The sequence below is a fragment of the Streptopelia decaocto genome (genome assembly GCF_964273445.1).
Source record: "Streptopelia decaocto genome assembly, chromosome: 4".
NCBI lineage: Eukaryota > Metazoa > Chordata > Aves > Columbiformes > Columbidae > Streptopelia > Streptopelia decaocto.
Genome location: NC_138658.1, coordinates 20,166,353 through 20,180,440, shown reverse-complemented (window position 1 = coordinate 20,180,440; position 14,088 = coordinate 20,166,353). Strand labels below are relative to the sequence as shown.

At 39.1% G+C, this 14,088-nt stretch overlaps 1 protein-coding gene across 3 annotated transcripts in view; it reads left to right on the top strand.

Moving 5' to 3' along the window:
* The window catches only part of INPP4B (inositol polyphosphate-4-phosphatase type II B), a 320,380-nt gene that overhangs the window by 131,577 nt on the left and 174,715 nt on the right, over nucleotides 1–14,088 (top strand). The gene's annotated exons all lie outside the window — the stretch shown is intronic.

The window sequence follows — 14,088 nt, the reverse complement described above, 5'->3', positions numbered from 1 at the left end:
GCCTGCTTATCTCATACCTAATAAGTGCATGACTGGTTCCTCTGTGGATCCAGGAAACTGGTCTGAATGAAGAGAGCTCTTCACATGCTTATTGAGTGTCGTTTCTGTTGCAGACATTTATACACAGAGAGCAACAAGCCAAATGAGGATGAGTTATTTCTTTGTTCTTATAGAAAGCTCTGTAAGACTTCCTTACCTACAACAGAGATTTGGAAGGCAGTCCTGGCACTTTTGTCTTTTTCCAGCCTTTCCCTGCTTCCCAGGAAGCTGACATTTTAACTATTCAGGATGCAATTGATTATTATTATTTATTATTTATTTTTTTAAAAAAATTCCTTAACCATGCCGTTGTCAGGTAGACTTAGAAGGCATTCAGTGTCTGCAGAATATTTTCAGCAATAAACGTTTGTCTACTCCACAGCTTCGTTACTAAGAATAAACTAAATTTTCATAAATCCTTTAAAACCACACTGTGTCTCCTTGTAGAAGGTTGGTTTTTTTTCTCCCATCAAACTGCAATGTCTGGTAGCATTAAAATTTTAAAGTTTATTTCTACTTAAAAACCAGATTGCGTATACCAGTAAGTGTGTTTAAGAGCTGTTTTTAGTATTCTTGGTTTTGTGTTTCAGTGGCTGAATTTTTTTTTCTGTCCACTGCCCCTTAAAGTCCTTGGATTTCTTCTAGGCAGGTATGAGAAATGGCTTGTGTCTTAGATTTATTAGACTGAATCAGTTGGGATGCCAGAAGTAACGTTTATAATCAAGGGACTGGAGCGTCCTTTATATGAGGAGAGGCTGAGAGAACTCGGACTGCTCAGGCTGGAGAAGAGAAGGCTCGTGGAGGATGTTATCACAGTGTCTCTAAATGGCGGTTGGGAGAGACTGAAGGTGAGGGAGCCAGACTCTTCTCAGTTGCACCCAGTGAAAGAACAAGAGGCGATGGACCAAAATTAAAATACATGAAATTAAATCTGAACAGAACCCCTCCCCCACACTTTTTTTACTGTGAGGGTGTTCAGGGACTGGCACGGGTGGCCTAGGGAGGTTGTGAAGTTTCCATCTTTGGAGATTGTCAACACCCAACTGGATGCAGTTCTAGGAAACCTGCTGTAGCTGACCTTGATTAGGTGGAGTGGCGGGAGGACTGGATAAGCTCAAGGGGTCTTTTCCAAACAAAATGATTCATTGATCTGTGTGTCAGGGATTTGTCATGTAACAGGATTTTGAGGCCTCTTAGAGCTTGTTAGTGATTGGTTTGCCATGGACTCTTGTCATATTCTGTACTGTATGTTGCTAGTAAGGTATCTGTTGCTTGATCTAGAAATTTGTCAGTATGTCTAAATAATCCTTAACAATTATGTCGAAATTAGACTTTAAAATTGCTGCCATCTATGCAGACTCAAGAAGTTTTAGGGAACTTCCACTCTCTCATTGTTATTAAATACTTTGTGGTGTGTTTAGTGTGCCTCAGATAAGAATAATAACAGCAGCCTGGATTGCCTTGCTTTATGGGCAAAGAACGAGTTGGGACTGGAGAGAGTTGAGCAAATGTGCAATTAAAGCTTTGTGAATGCTCTTGGCATGGGATAATATCTGGTTAGTGCTAATTTTTGTTTTTTTTGTGTATATTTGTATGCAATGTTTTGTTTATTTTTTTAATATATATTCTCACAGGGAAGGCTTACCAGTGGGAAGGCTTGCAAAATGCAAACTTAAAATGGAATGTTCACTAAATATGTATTTGCAGCAGTGTTGTTGGCCAGGAATACAATTGAAATGGACACTTTTACCTGAGTTGAAACTCTTTCTGTTTTCTTCACAAATAAAAGAATTTGGATCAAAGACAAACTAAACTGAGGATGACTGTTTGGCAATTAGTGCCCTTTTCCTGGTGGGGTGTACTTGACTTCTGGAGTGACTGTGGACAGTGACCTGAATTCAGGGACAAATGAATGTAAAATAATAGATTGCCTTTCAAACTACTTTTTGTCTCCTCTTCGTCTGCTGCTAGTAAGTCTTCCTTTTTTAAACTGAGATGGGACAGCTTCAAGAGGAAGACTTGTGTCTGCTTGTAGGCACTCCTGTGTATGACACTTCGCAACTCTTTTGTGGTTTGTAGCTGCTCTGTTAGAGGTGGGCAGGATGAGAAACCTGGGGATCTGCCCTGGAGCTGACCTCTTTCTGGTCCAGTGCTCTGTTGAATTCAAAGGGGCACTGGCACCCTTTCTCCTCCAGCCTTCCCACCGGGTCTGTGGTGAAGGAAATCAGCAGTGATGTTTTTGCAGAGCGTGGCCGAGCAGCCGTGCCCCACCACCGCCTGCCAGCCCGCGCCTGTCAGGAGAGGCGTGTGGTTTGCAGGTCCTGACAGGGCCAGAGATGAGCTCGGAGCTGCTCGGCGTTGTCAAGGCTGAGGCAACTGGGACATGCCCAGAAGCCGACCCACAGGCACGGAGGGACCTCTTACAGATGAAAGCTTAAATACCTCCAAAGCTAGGCACAAGGTGTGTGGAGGCTTAGAGGACTCTCTTCAAAACCCACTCATGGACATCTCTCTCTTCTTACGCGTTTACGCTCGACTTTTTACTGTCACTTTTTGCAGTTTGTCTTTTCTAACCTTTAGCCCAGACTGTAAAAGGCTTCATGAGGCATTGTCTGGGGAATTCCTCACATCTCTTTCCATGTGTGGCTTTCTCCTTGAAGTTAAGTCACCTACTGATTCCAAAAGAGTATAGATCATATGGAGTGTAGATCATACAGACAAAAAGCAAGCAAATTATTTACAGATTTCAGTAGTTGTGTAGTCCATGCTTCTTGTTTTGCAGAATGATAGTGACTATACAGACATGAAACAATTCTGTTTCGTTAGGCCAATGATACATTAAGTGAAACATTTTTAAATAATTCAAAGCATGATAGCTCTTGACTTTTTTAGCTCTAATGATGCTGTGTTGCGTTAACTGAACATTTGTCTTTTAACTGGCAGTTCTTAAATACATTTCTAAATATGCCTACAGTAATAACTGCAGTAATACTTTCATGTTATGAAACTTTTCCCAATGGATTTTTTTTTTAATCATTTATGGAAACAGAAGTTACATAAAAATAAAAACATCTAATTAATAGAAGGTTGAAATAATCCTTCTCTTTTGAGTACATTATTTAAAGATTTAATTATTTTTGAAAGTTTTGAAACGTGTCCTGCGGTGAGATTTGACTTGAAAATGAGGTTCTCCTACAGGCCTGGAAAGAACTGGAATTCTAAATGCAATACCACAAAATTCTACACAACACTGGGATGCAGCCTGGCTACTGTGTTTGCGATAAGCTGACCGACCTGAGGTGCTGGGCTTTGCTGAAAACAAAGTGCTTAAGAATGCTTTTCATAATTGTTTTAGCCCCACGTCCTGTTGATAATAGTTTCTAGTACAGTTATGGACACTTTTATTATTGTGATTAACCATATTTTTAGTTGTGTGGGTTTTTTTTTTCTTTTTTTCCTGTTATGTGGAATGTGAAATTAAAATGAAATAAATTGAGCTAAATTAAAAAAATGCCTGCCTTGTGGAAGGAATATAGTTCAAATGTTCAAAACAAGTCAAAGCTGACACTTTAATCTGAAATCCTCTCTGTTGCATTTAAGATTGGTTTCTGAGGGACTGAATGAGGACAGAATTTCATTATGATGAGGTAAGAAGAATTTTGTCCTAACATGCTTTGAAGGCCAGAATTCTTCACACCTAAGAAGCTGAGGATTGTTTGTTGTTGGATTGTAAATGAACTGCTTTAAAAACTGAAATGGGATCTGAACGTGCTCCCATTGCGATGAAGAGCAGCAATACCTTGGTCATTCTGGATTTAAATCTTAAATCCACCAGGAGGTGTCTGTACAGAAACAAGTGAAAGACATTATTATTATTATTTTTAAAACTCAGCTAATATTTATTTGTACAAAGGAATTGAAATAATTTTGGATTATCTCTGTGGGAAGAAGTCTGCTATGTCTTTACGTATGTCAACATATCAAAACCAAATCAGTTTGAAATATGTATCATGTGTAAATAGCAGTTTTTCACCTTTGAAGAAGCTCCTGCTGGAAATGACAGTCTGTTTATGGTGTAAGGATCCAGGTTACTGGTTTAGCGGCTGGTACGCTGGGCTCTGCTGCTCTGTAGAAATCATTAACATCTCCTTCTAGATCTGTCTTAAAATACAAGCTGCAGACATTTCGTAAATCTGTGAGCTAACGATTTAGAGTAATAATTACGAGCCAATATCTTTGAGGAGATGAGCTCAGTGTTGCTTTTGACAAAACTGTAAATACCAATGTATATGCTGCTTTAAAAATGTTACTTGAAAATGATGTCTGAGTGTCACAGCTTCTACAGTCAGCATGGTATCTGTCACCCTGTGCATTTTTGAAGGCTGTTTGTCTGTACCAGCAGAGTTCTCATGGCCAGGATGTACATTTTTGGGAAGTTTAGGAGTAAAGGTTATTTCTTCAGGTTATGCAAGTAAACTAATACAAAATGAGATGGATTACTTGAAACTTGTCCTCTGACACAACCCTTGATCTGTGAGCTTTTATTATTTCTGGGCTCTGTCACTTACATGAGAAGATACAAATATATATTCTAAAAAAAATCTTTATAAAGGAGTTATACTTTGCTATCTAATGCAGATACTATGTTGTTAATGTAATCTCTATTTATTTGTCAGAATGGCTGTTTTGAAATCTCCTGAGGAGTAAAGCATTGCTTCTTACGTGGATCTCTGTTTTAGGTATTAATCCTGTATTGTCACCTTTTTACACAGGTCTTATCTATATTAGAATGTCTGCTTCTTTTAACTACAGCATTTATCATGCATTTCTGGACTAGGAAATTTAAACATTACAGGGCTAAAAATGATTGTTCTGGATTGCAGAAATCTATTTTCTCCTTTGATTAGAAGCGTGTCTTGCCCTTCTTTGCCTTGACTTTGAAGTACATTTTAGTCTGGTTTCCATTTAGACATATTAAAGAGCATGGGTTTTGTTTTGCTAAAAGATGACCTCTGGCATATTGGAGGAACTAGTGCTTTATTTTCTATTTTCTGGAGAGGACCCTCTCTTTAGATAGAGACTCATTAGTCATTTTCAACATGACAGGTGCCTATACAATAAGAACCAATTTTGAATCAGACTGAAGTTTAGCATCCCAACAGGGGAAAGAAGAAATTACAATCATACAGCTCAGTTATACCCAGCCTGTTTTTTCTGAAGGCCATGTATGTGGCTTTTTTTGAGCGCTGCACATGAAGAGTCCTACAGTGTTCTACCTTTCCACTGTGCTCCCTTGGGTGTTGGTGTTTTTTTAGGAATCTTTGTGAAGTTGATCAAAACTACATTGTTTCCTCACCTGTCACTGGAGGCTCCATCCTTGGCATATGCACAGGAAGACATTTCAGATAAATGAATCTTTAAGGATGTTCAGTTAGACTGTTGAGCAATAGCTTTGCTTACAAGTCTTAACTACTGTCAGTCTCTTCTTTGTGAGTTGCTGTTCTTACGTTAAATTGTGGCTTCACATGAGCCCACCTCTCCAGTGTCAAGGTCCCCCTGGATGGCATACCTTCCCTCCAGCATATTGGCTGCACCACACAGCATGGTGTCATCGGCAAACGTGCTGAGGGTGCGCTCAGTCCCACTGTCCATGTTGTCGACAAAGATGTTAAACAGTGCCAGTCCAGGTGTAGCATCTTTTTACAAGGGCTTGTAGTGAATAGGATGAGGGGGTAATATCTTCAAACTGAAAAAAGTTAGGTTTAGATTAGATATATAAGGAAGGAATTCTTCCCCATGAGGGTGGTGAGGCACTGGAACTGGTTGCTCAGAAGTGCAGATGCCCCTTCCCTGGAAGTGTTCAAGGCCGGGTTGGAACGGGCGTTGAGCAAGCTGGTCTAGTGGAAGGTGTCCCTGCCTATGGTAGGGGGCTTGGAACTAGACAATCTTGAAGGGTCCCTTCCAACCCAAAGCATTTGATGACTGTTTTTAATATAGGTCTCTTCTGCATCTTGTTGTGGCACATTCATCTTGATTGCCTTTCCTATGTAACATTTTCTTTTGAAGAAAAAAAATGAGTAGTTTTATTCACAGGGAATGTCTCATGGGCAACAGGGCTATGGCCACATAGTTGGTTTGCTTACAATTAATGAGAGAGCTGGCTCCAGAGAAGTTCATGTGAAAAGGACATCTGTATTGCAGCCTTTGAACCAGCACTATTGTGTAGATGTACTTGGAGCAATGTTAACACCAGCTAGCTTGCGTGGGAATAGCAACACAGTTGTGAGATCCTGAAGTCTTGTCCAGGCTGTGTGACATGCCAAAGCAGTAAGGTGGATCACTCCTTACTGAGCTCTGGGTTGCTGTAGCTGGACTTCCACCCAGAGTCCAGAGCAGCTTCCTTGCAGCTGCTCAAAGCTGCTGTAGTGCAGTGAAGAAGCACCCTGAAAGATTTCAGGTTGTTTAGAGGACCTTCTGAAGCTTGTTGTATGCTGTAGTTGCTGGCCTCTGTGTTGCTTGATTGCTATCCTGTATTTTGCAGGGGAACCTTCTCTCCTTGCCTAGCCTGCTAGTATGCTGTAAATATGTATATGGAGACATGGATTTGGAGTAAGGCTAAGCAACAGCTGAATTTTCTTTACATATCAGAGGAAAAGGTTGTCTCTGCAGTCTTGTAAAGTAATACTGCATACTGAGGATCAAAACCACATAATGCTTCACTTGACAACTGCTATAGCAGTGTAGAAAGGCTTATGTCAAAGCAAGCAATGTATGCTGCTATAATAAAAACAGATATGGCACACTGAAAACTTTGAGAGAGGCTTAGCACTTCTGTTTATTTTCATTTTCTTGTGGTATTGCTGATACATTTTTGTACATTTATTTTCTTTCAAAAAGTTAGGAAACCAGCAGAATGTATTTTATTTATAAAACCTGAAATAGGTTGTTACAGACTCTAGGTGTTTGCTATGAGCTTACAGTATAAAGAAACCCATAGTTAAAAGGAAAAGAGAATTCTATATACCATTTGCCATTCTTTTGATTCTTCAGCTGGCACTTAAACCTGTAACCACTCTGTTTTCAGGATAGTGGGAAATGTCTGAAAGAAATTACAGCAAGCTTACTTCTTTATTAGATACTTGATATAACAATGTTGGGAACTATGAAGGGGAAATGGTATTTAGCTCTGTTTCCAGAAGATTTAAACCTTTTTGTGGTATTCTAAAATACCAACAATACCAAAATAAATTACAGCCTTGAAATAGCAGTATCAAAATCTATTTTGATATGAATATATTTTGGAATGTAATAACATATAGCAAGTTTTCATAAGACTTAATATTTTTTTTTCTCTTTCCTCATTTCCCTCATCAGAGAACTGAAGTCACCTTCAGGTTCAGAGCATAAATACCACTAATAGGCAGTGCCATGAGCAGAATAGTTTTAGACAGAAGATAAAGAGGATAATTGAGAATCTAAAGCAACAGCAGAAGCTCTGTGTTGTTGTCACTAGTGTACTGCAGTACCTCAGAAAAACAGACTTCTCTGTGCTGTTGGATGCAGGGTGCTCAGTAAGGAGATGCCGTATTTTTTTAAGAATTACATTTTTATAACTAAACCCAGCACTATGCAAGAAAGATACACAGACACTAATATTCTCAGATATAGTTTCAAAAATTAAAGGAGTTTAAACATATCAAAAGCAGTTTGTTTCATGACTTAAGGAAGCAGCTGTTCTGAGCAAAGCTAGAAAGTCACTTCTGTGACCTCATTGCCATTGTGTAGCTCAAATCTAGAGCACAGAGGTGGCAGAAGTCAGTTAAACACAAATTGTAAATAAAGCTGGAGGAGCATGATCATTAGCAGAGATTGTGCTGGAACAGATCGTCGAATGTTAGCAATAGATTAATGCACAACCAAAATGTAAATTGCACCCAATGGATGGTTAACATATGTAACCATGCATTCGCTTCTGCAGTGGAACTACAATGCCTGTGAGCTGTGCGTTGATCCAGTCAGCCACTTTCCTGAAACTCTTGCATCTATCGTACTTAAACTCTATAAATAGCTGAGGTTTTCCAGGCTGAATAGCAAAGCTGCAATATGAAATAGGCCTGTTCTAACATGTCAGAAGAATTGAAACCCATGCTCAGGAAATAGCTGTTACTGCTGCTGATAATGGCAATGCAAAATCAAGGTCTAAGCCTTTGCACTTATCTTCTTGGAGGAAGCAGAAGGGTGCAGTTTGAAAGTGCTGTACGTTATGCTCTAGTCCAGCATGAGGCTTTCAGTAAGGCACAAAAGACACAAACCCTAAAATTTCCCTAGTACTGAAGAACCCAGGGTGAGCAGAATTTATTCTGAAGTAGGTCACTTTGGGTTTTCATTTTCACACTGGTGTAATTCTAACCAGCTTTATCACTTCATATGCAGCTGGCGTCTCAACTTGTGGGAATGATCACTTGTCCTTGCCTTCCATCACTGTACCCCATTTTCTCCCAGCAGCATTCGTGTGTATCTTAGTTCAGTGACTCCTAAATAATTGTGGTCTTTTAACTGCAAATTAAATGAGTAATACTTGATGTTTTTCTGGATGGCATATTGATATATTACTTACAGTGAGAACTACTAATATTGGTGGTGTTTGTGGTTGTGTGTTTTTGTGGTGTTGTGTGGTTTGTGGTTTTTTTTTTTCCTTTTATCTTTTTTTTTTTTTTTTCCTCACCAAACCTGTATTTGTAGAGATGTCATAGGTATCTTTATTTATGCTTCACCTGATACAACTTCCTTGTCATCTCTTTTTCCTTCAACTGTTGGTAGAAATTTTCTTCCCTCTGTTTATTACAGGCATCCCCTGAAGGATGCTAATTGTAGTATCTATGTACATTTCCTTGAGATATAACCAGGTAACTCTAGCAACCAGCTGTATATTCCGGAGAACAGATATGTTGGTTTTGGTTTTGTTTTGTTTGTTTTTTTAATACAAGTCATTGCTAGAGACAGGAATCTTCTCTTAAGTAAAAATCAGTGAATCTTTTCTTATTTGTATACATTGCTCTAAATTAGTCTTCTATTCATTGCAGAGCTTACCTGAGCCTGAGGATCTGTTTCAGTTATTACTGTTCATGGGTTTCCCTCCTGATACATGCCTGTTTATGTAGCTCTGCACTCATTTTGTGGCAATGTGGATATTACAGTTTCTGTGACCTTTGATATTTATTGTTGTACAGTGAATTTTACTGGGAGACCACATTGCAAATTGTTACAGGAGTATCACTTCTGTTCTTTTGGTTCCTAGGTAGATATGTTCTTTAACCCTAGCAAACTGAAGCTTTCCTACTGATACATGAATGGGACAACCAATTAATAGTATTTTTTATAAACCAATTAATAATACTTATTATAGAGCACTAGCTGGAGGGGTGCTCATTAACACCATTGTCTGCTAATTCCAGTCCTCAAATGTTTGTCTCATTTGCTTTCAGGTATGTTTTGCCATGCAGGGAACACATCACTCTCCTGTTCTCATCCACTCTCATGGTTACATTTAGGCTTCTAATACAAACCCATGGCCAAAACTTTCCTGTATGTTCTGAAGTTGGATTATTCCGAAGCCTTTATGTGTGCTTGACTGTTAAGAGATTCTTTTTGGCAAACTTGGGTAGCACTGGGAGTTCAGCGGAGGCAGAAGCAGCAACGATGTGCGCTTTCTTATCCACGCCTCTCTACGCCCTCAGGACCCCCTGGGGTAGAGGAAAGAAAACAATGTACTGTTTAGAGTTCTGCATGTAACACAGGTCTGAATGTAGTGTTCTCTTATTTAATATGTCCTTTTGCCCACTAAGGAATAGCTGCACCCCAGCTAATTAATCTCATCAAGACAGACTGTACATTATTATTTATAAGTTGCTTTGGGATAACAATGCTGCTGCAATGCCAATGAAATGAAAAATGTTTTGAACATTATGTTCACATATATACGTGTGTGAGACACACAGACTTCTCCCATGCCCCTTATCGTCAGATACAACTAATTTTCTGTTCTGTTTTGCGGGCATACAGAATAGTGTGCCTTGGAGACAACAGGAGTATGATGGTTAATTACTGTCCCTTGCCAGCCACTTCCGCCACTGTTTAGAGAAAAAGCTACGTCACAAATTGCCACGTAGGCTGGGAAACGCATTGTGTGAATCCATAGTCTGGGAAGACATGCACCAATGTGCTGTAATTTCCCTCACTAACAAAAATAAACATTGCCATTTCGATGCAGTTTCCCAGTTTTTGGGCTAGACTTTGGCATCTTTCCCAAGCAACTCTGTGAATCTGAGTTGATGTCTTTCATTCTCTCTGCCCGTGTCATTTGTTCCAGCTGCTGGAATTTTTCAGTTCTGGGAGATGCTGCATCTCCCTGTTCCTCTGCCACATTAATTTATTTTGCCTCCAGTGGACTCAGGGCTGGGAGCAGTGCTGAATGCCTGGTCAGAATTGTTATAGTTTCAGGGAAGGCAGATAATGAATTTCCAGACTATTTTGGGGTTAGTTATTTCTCTGTGCTGTTCCTCCATCTAGATAATGTTTTTCAGAAAAGTCTCCCTGAAACTATGAAGCAAGATTCTACCGTGTTCACAGCATAACCTGGTCTTGAGCAAAGTACCCAGTCTTTCTCTTCTGGTGTCTTTATATGCACATGCACACCAAAGGATGAAGAGCACAGCCAGCATGCCAGTGCAGCACAGAAAACAGAGAAATACCGAATGTGGCAGGGCTCAGGAATCAAACATCTACTTGTGTGGTTTGCATGTACAGTACTTGTGGTTTGTGTGCATTTTAGTGGTACAGGACAATGTACAGACATGACTAATAGAGAAGGAACACTTGTTTACTATGATTCATGTAAGAATAATATTATAGTTTTAATAACAGAAAAACAATAGTAATGGAAATGGGATAACAATGAGTACTCTGTTTGCTTTTTTTCCTTTAGAAAATAAAAATTGAAGTATAACAATGATTAAATGTTATCCGTTTTAAGGCATTTTAAATGGTAAGGCAGTTTTATATGTAGACCACAGAATTTTGCAAAATACTAAGTATATATTTGTAAAAATATTCCAGAGCAATTCTTCCAGCCTTTTGTCTTGCTCTACATAAGTGTTTACTTTGCTGTATGTCTTTCCTTCTTTTTCTTTGCTTGCTATGTAGAGTTCTTTCTTCTTACCATCTTATATTTTTTTCTTTGTTGATGTAAAAGCATAAATGATTCCTAATGCAGTTCTTCCTTAAACATTCATTATACACCGATAGTCTTAGCAGAGATGGGATCACCAGGGGAATGGATTACTCAGGCTTTTATACACTGAGTCAACAGTCACAATGAGTAGATTCATATACTTTTGGCGTGTAAGTACAAGCTGTCACTTCAGTTCACTGAGTTTTGTTGATGAGTTTTTCCAGAATTAATTCAAGCATAGTGAAGTATTGAAAAATAATGCAATGATGGAAAGTATGTTGATGTTACTTGCTTTCACTGTGTTACGTTTGCAGTTAAGAAAACAGCCTTAGCATGCCTTTCATGTTTGTATTTTTGAATAGTATGTCAATAATACCCAAGAGATATATTTAAATATATAACATGTAACTGGTATTTCACCTTCATCGCTATGTAATGATTCACTTTGTCCAAAGTCTGATGACTATTTCTTTGAGAAGACCTAGGGTTTTTCAGAGGTACTGCTAAGTAAAATATTTCAAAGGGCAATAGCACAGTGTGGGGCTGTGGGACTTGCCAGGCTGTGAACAGGATATAACAAACCTCTGTTCTTTGGCATCAGCTTAAAAGTAGTCCTTACGTTTTGTTGAACATTTCAGTTGGGCTGTTTTTAAGGGAAGTGATGCACGGTGGCTCGAACTAACAAATTCTGTGTCATACCAAATCTTCAGTTCTCTGCCAGCAACAACCTTACTGGACATCCTCTCTGACCAAAAGGGCAGTTGTGAGCAGCAGTAACCCAATGTAGAGACAAATAACTCTCTCATCATAGTAGATGCAGGTTTCATGTAATTTAATTTTTCATTTGTCCTTCGGCACTTGGGTATCCCAGAGTATTCTGATACTTTGTGCTGATCCTCCCCATCAGAGATATGCAGATAAATTATCTTCATGTCAGCTCTAACTAATGGAATTCATGATCAAGTAGCTAGGCTGCCTTTTTACAAGAACATGATCTAATGACTGGATTGCCCAGTGATCACAGAAATTAAATGTTTTCTATGCTCAGCTATCACCAAGATGGTGACCACTTAGCACAAATCTTCTTTCTTGTTAAAGACTTATCAGTAGGATGAGAGCCTGTGCTCTTGCCTGCTAAAAGAATTCACCACATCTGATTAATGTATTTGAGACATCCCGCAAGTACATCTGGCTGTTATTTGTGGGAAATTTACCTCAGTTTATCATGTCTTAGTACTTTTTACAAGAGTTAGCTGTAGGGTTCCTGCCAGAGTCAGTGGTGTTGTTTTGGGGGGATTTTATTGTTCTTTTTCTTAAGTTTCTATCTCTTTCTGGTTTTCTCTGCTGGTATATTATTGGAGGTCTATTGAATTGTGAGCTTGCTGGCCCTTCCTTTGTGGTGGGTGTGAAAAATGTGACTATCTCTATTAGTGTTTCAGCTTCTGCTAGTGAGCATGAACTCTCTTGCTATCTCTCTGAAGCGGTGTGCTTTAGTGTGCTATATGCTTTAAAAAACCCCGTTATTGAGTAGAACGTTTAAGGATTGGGTGGTGGTGTAAGATGAGGGTTTGTGGGGGGAAAAGGCTGCCTCTGGAAATGTCGGTGATCTGATATGGCATTTGTCGTCAGCTTTAGAGAGGATATAGTTCCAGTAGACAGGTGTCTGCCCAACCTTTTGTGCTTTGGTAACTGCTTTTCAGTAAATCTATTTGTATAATTCATAAGGTCATATCAAGTAGTGCTAATATTTAGAGTAATTTCGATAATGGAGTGAGCCTTAGTAGCAAAGAATTGCTGGCAACTTGCTATTCAAGTCTGCTGCTGTTATATCAGCTGTTTCATGAAGACTCCATCATTTACCCAACTTTTACCATCAAATTATGGTAGGGTCAGTTTGAGACTGTCTACTAAAAGTTATCATTGGAAATTCAGGCTAAAGCAAAAAAACTTCAAAATATTCTGGAAAGGTTAGATTTGTTTTCTTGTTCCCTTTTAACTGTTACAGAAGAGTGGTAAAAAAGCTTCAGCCAAGTTTCCTTTTATTTCCTCAAGCAGCAGGTCAAAGCTCAAAGGAGAAAAGGAGAAAACACCACCACTACCATCACACCAACCAAACCAAACCACCAACAACAAAAAACCCAAACACACAACAAAAACAAAACCACAAACAAAACAAAGAACAACAACCAACCAACCAAACAAACAAAAAAACCACCAAAAAAGACACCACAAAATCAACCACCCAAAACCAACAAAAAATATAAACTGAGCTGAGTTGGCCTTTTGTGTGTATCAGAGCTTTCTTTGCCTTGGTTTCTCATCAGAGCAGATTTGCTTGTGCTGAGGATGATCTGACTCGCCTTTTAAAGTGTTATGGTCAGCTGCACTTGAGGAAGCCACCAGTTAACAGTGACTCCTAGAAAATGTCCTCAGCTCTTTTTTGACAATTAGCCTCTCTGAAACCAGAGGCTTTTCTTCCCTCAGGCTTCTGAGATCCCAGTGTGGTTTGTCACACTTGCAGAAAAATTGGATAGATCCTGTCACAGTGTTCACTGTTGCATATTCTTTATTGAAGAAGGTGAGGTGGGTGGGTATTGCTTTTGAGGCAATATATGCCCCATTAGTCTGCATCCCCTCTGCAGAGCAGCCAACAATACCTTTGTTTCTTTTCTCCTCCTTTTTATTTCTTTCATGCTTTCATCTTTTTGGTTAGAAGGCAGGAGGTGTATTCGTATAAAGAGTCAGCTCAGTCGCCTACATGACTGTGAGCCCAGGATAAAAATAAATTACTAAACAAGAACTGAATTTCCCTGTATTTA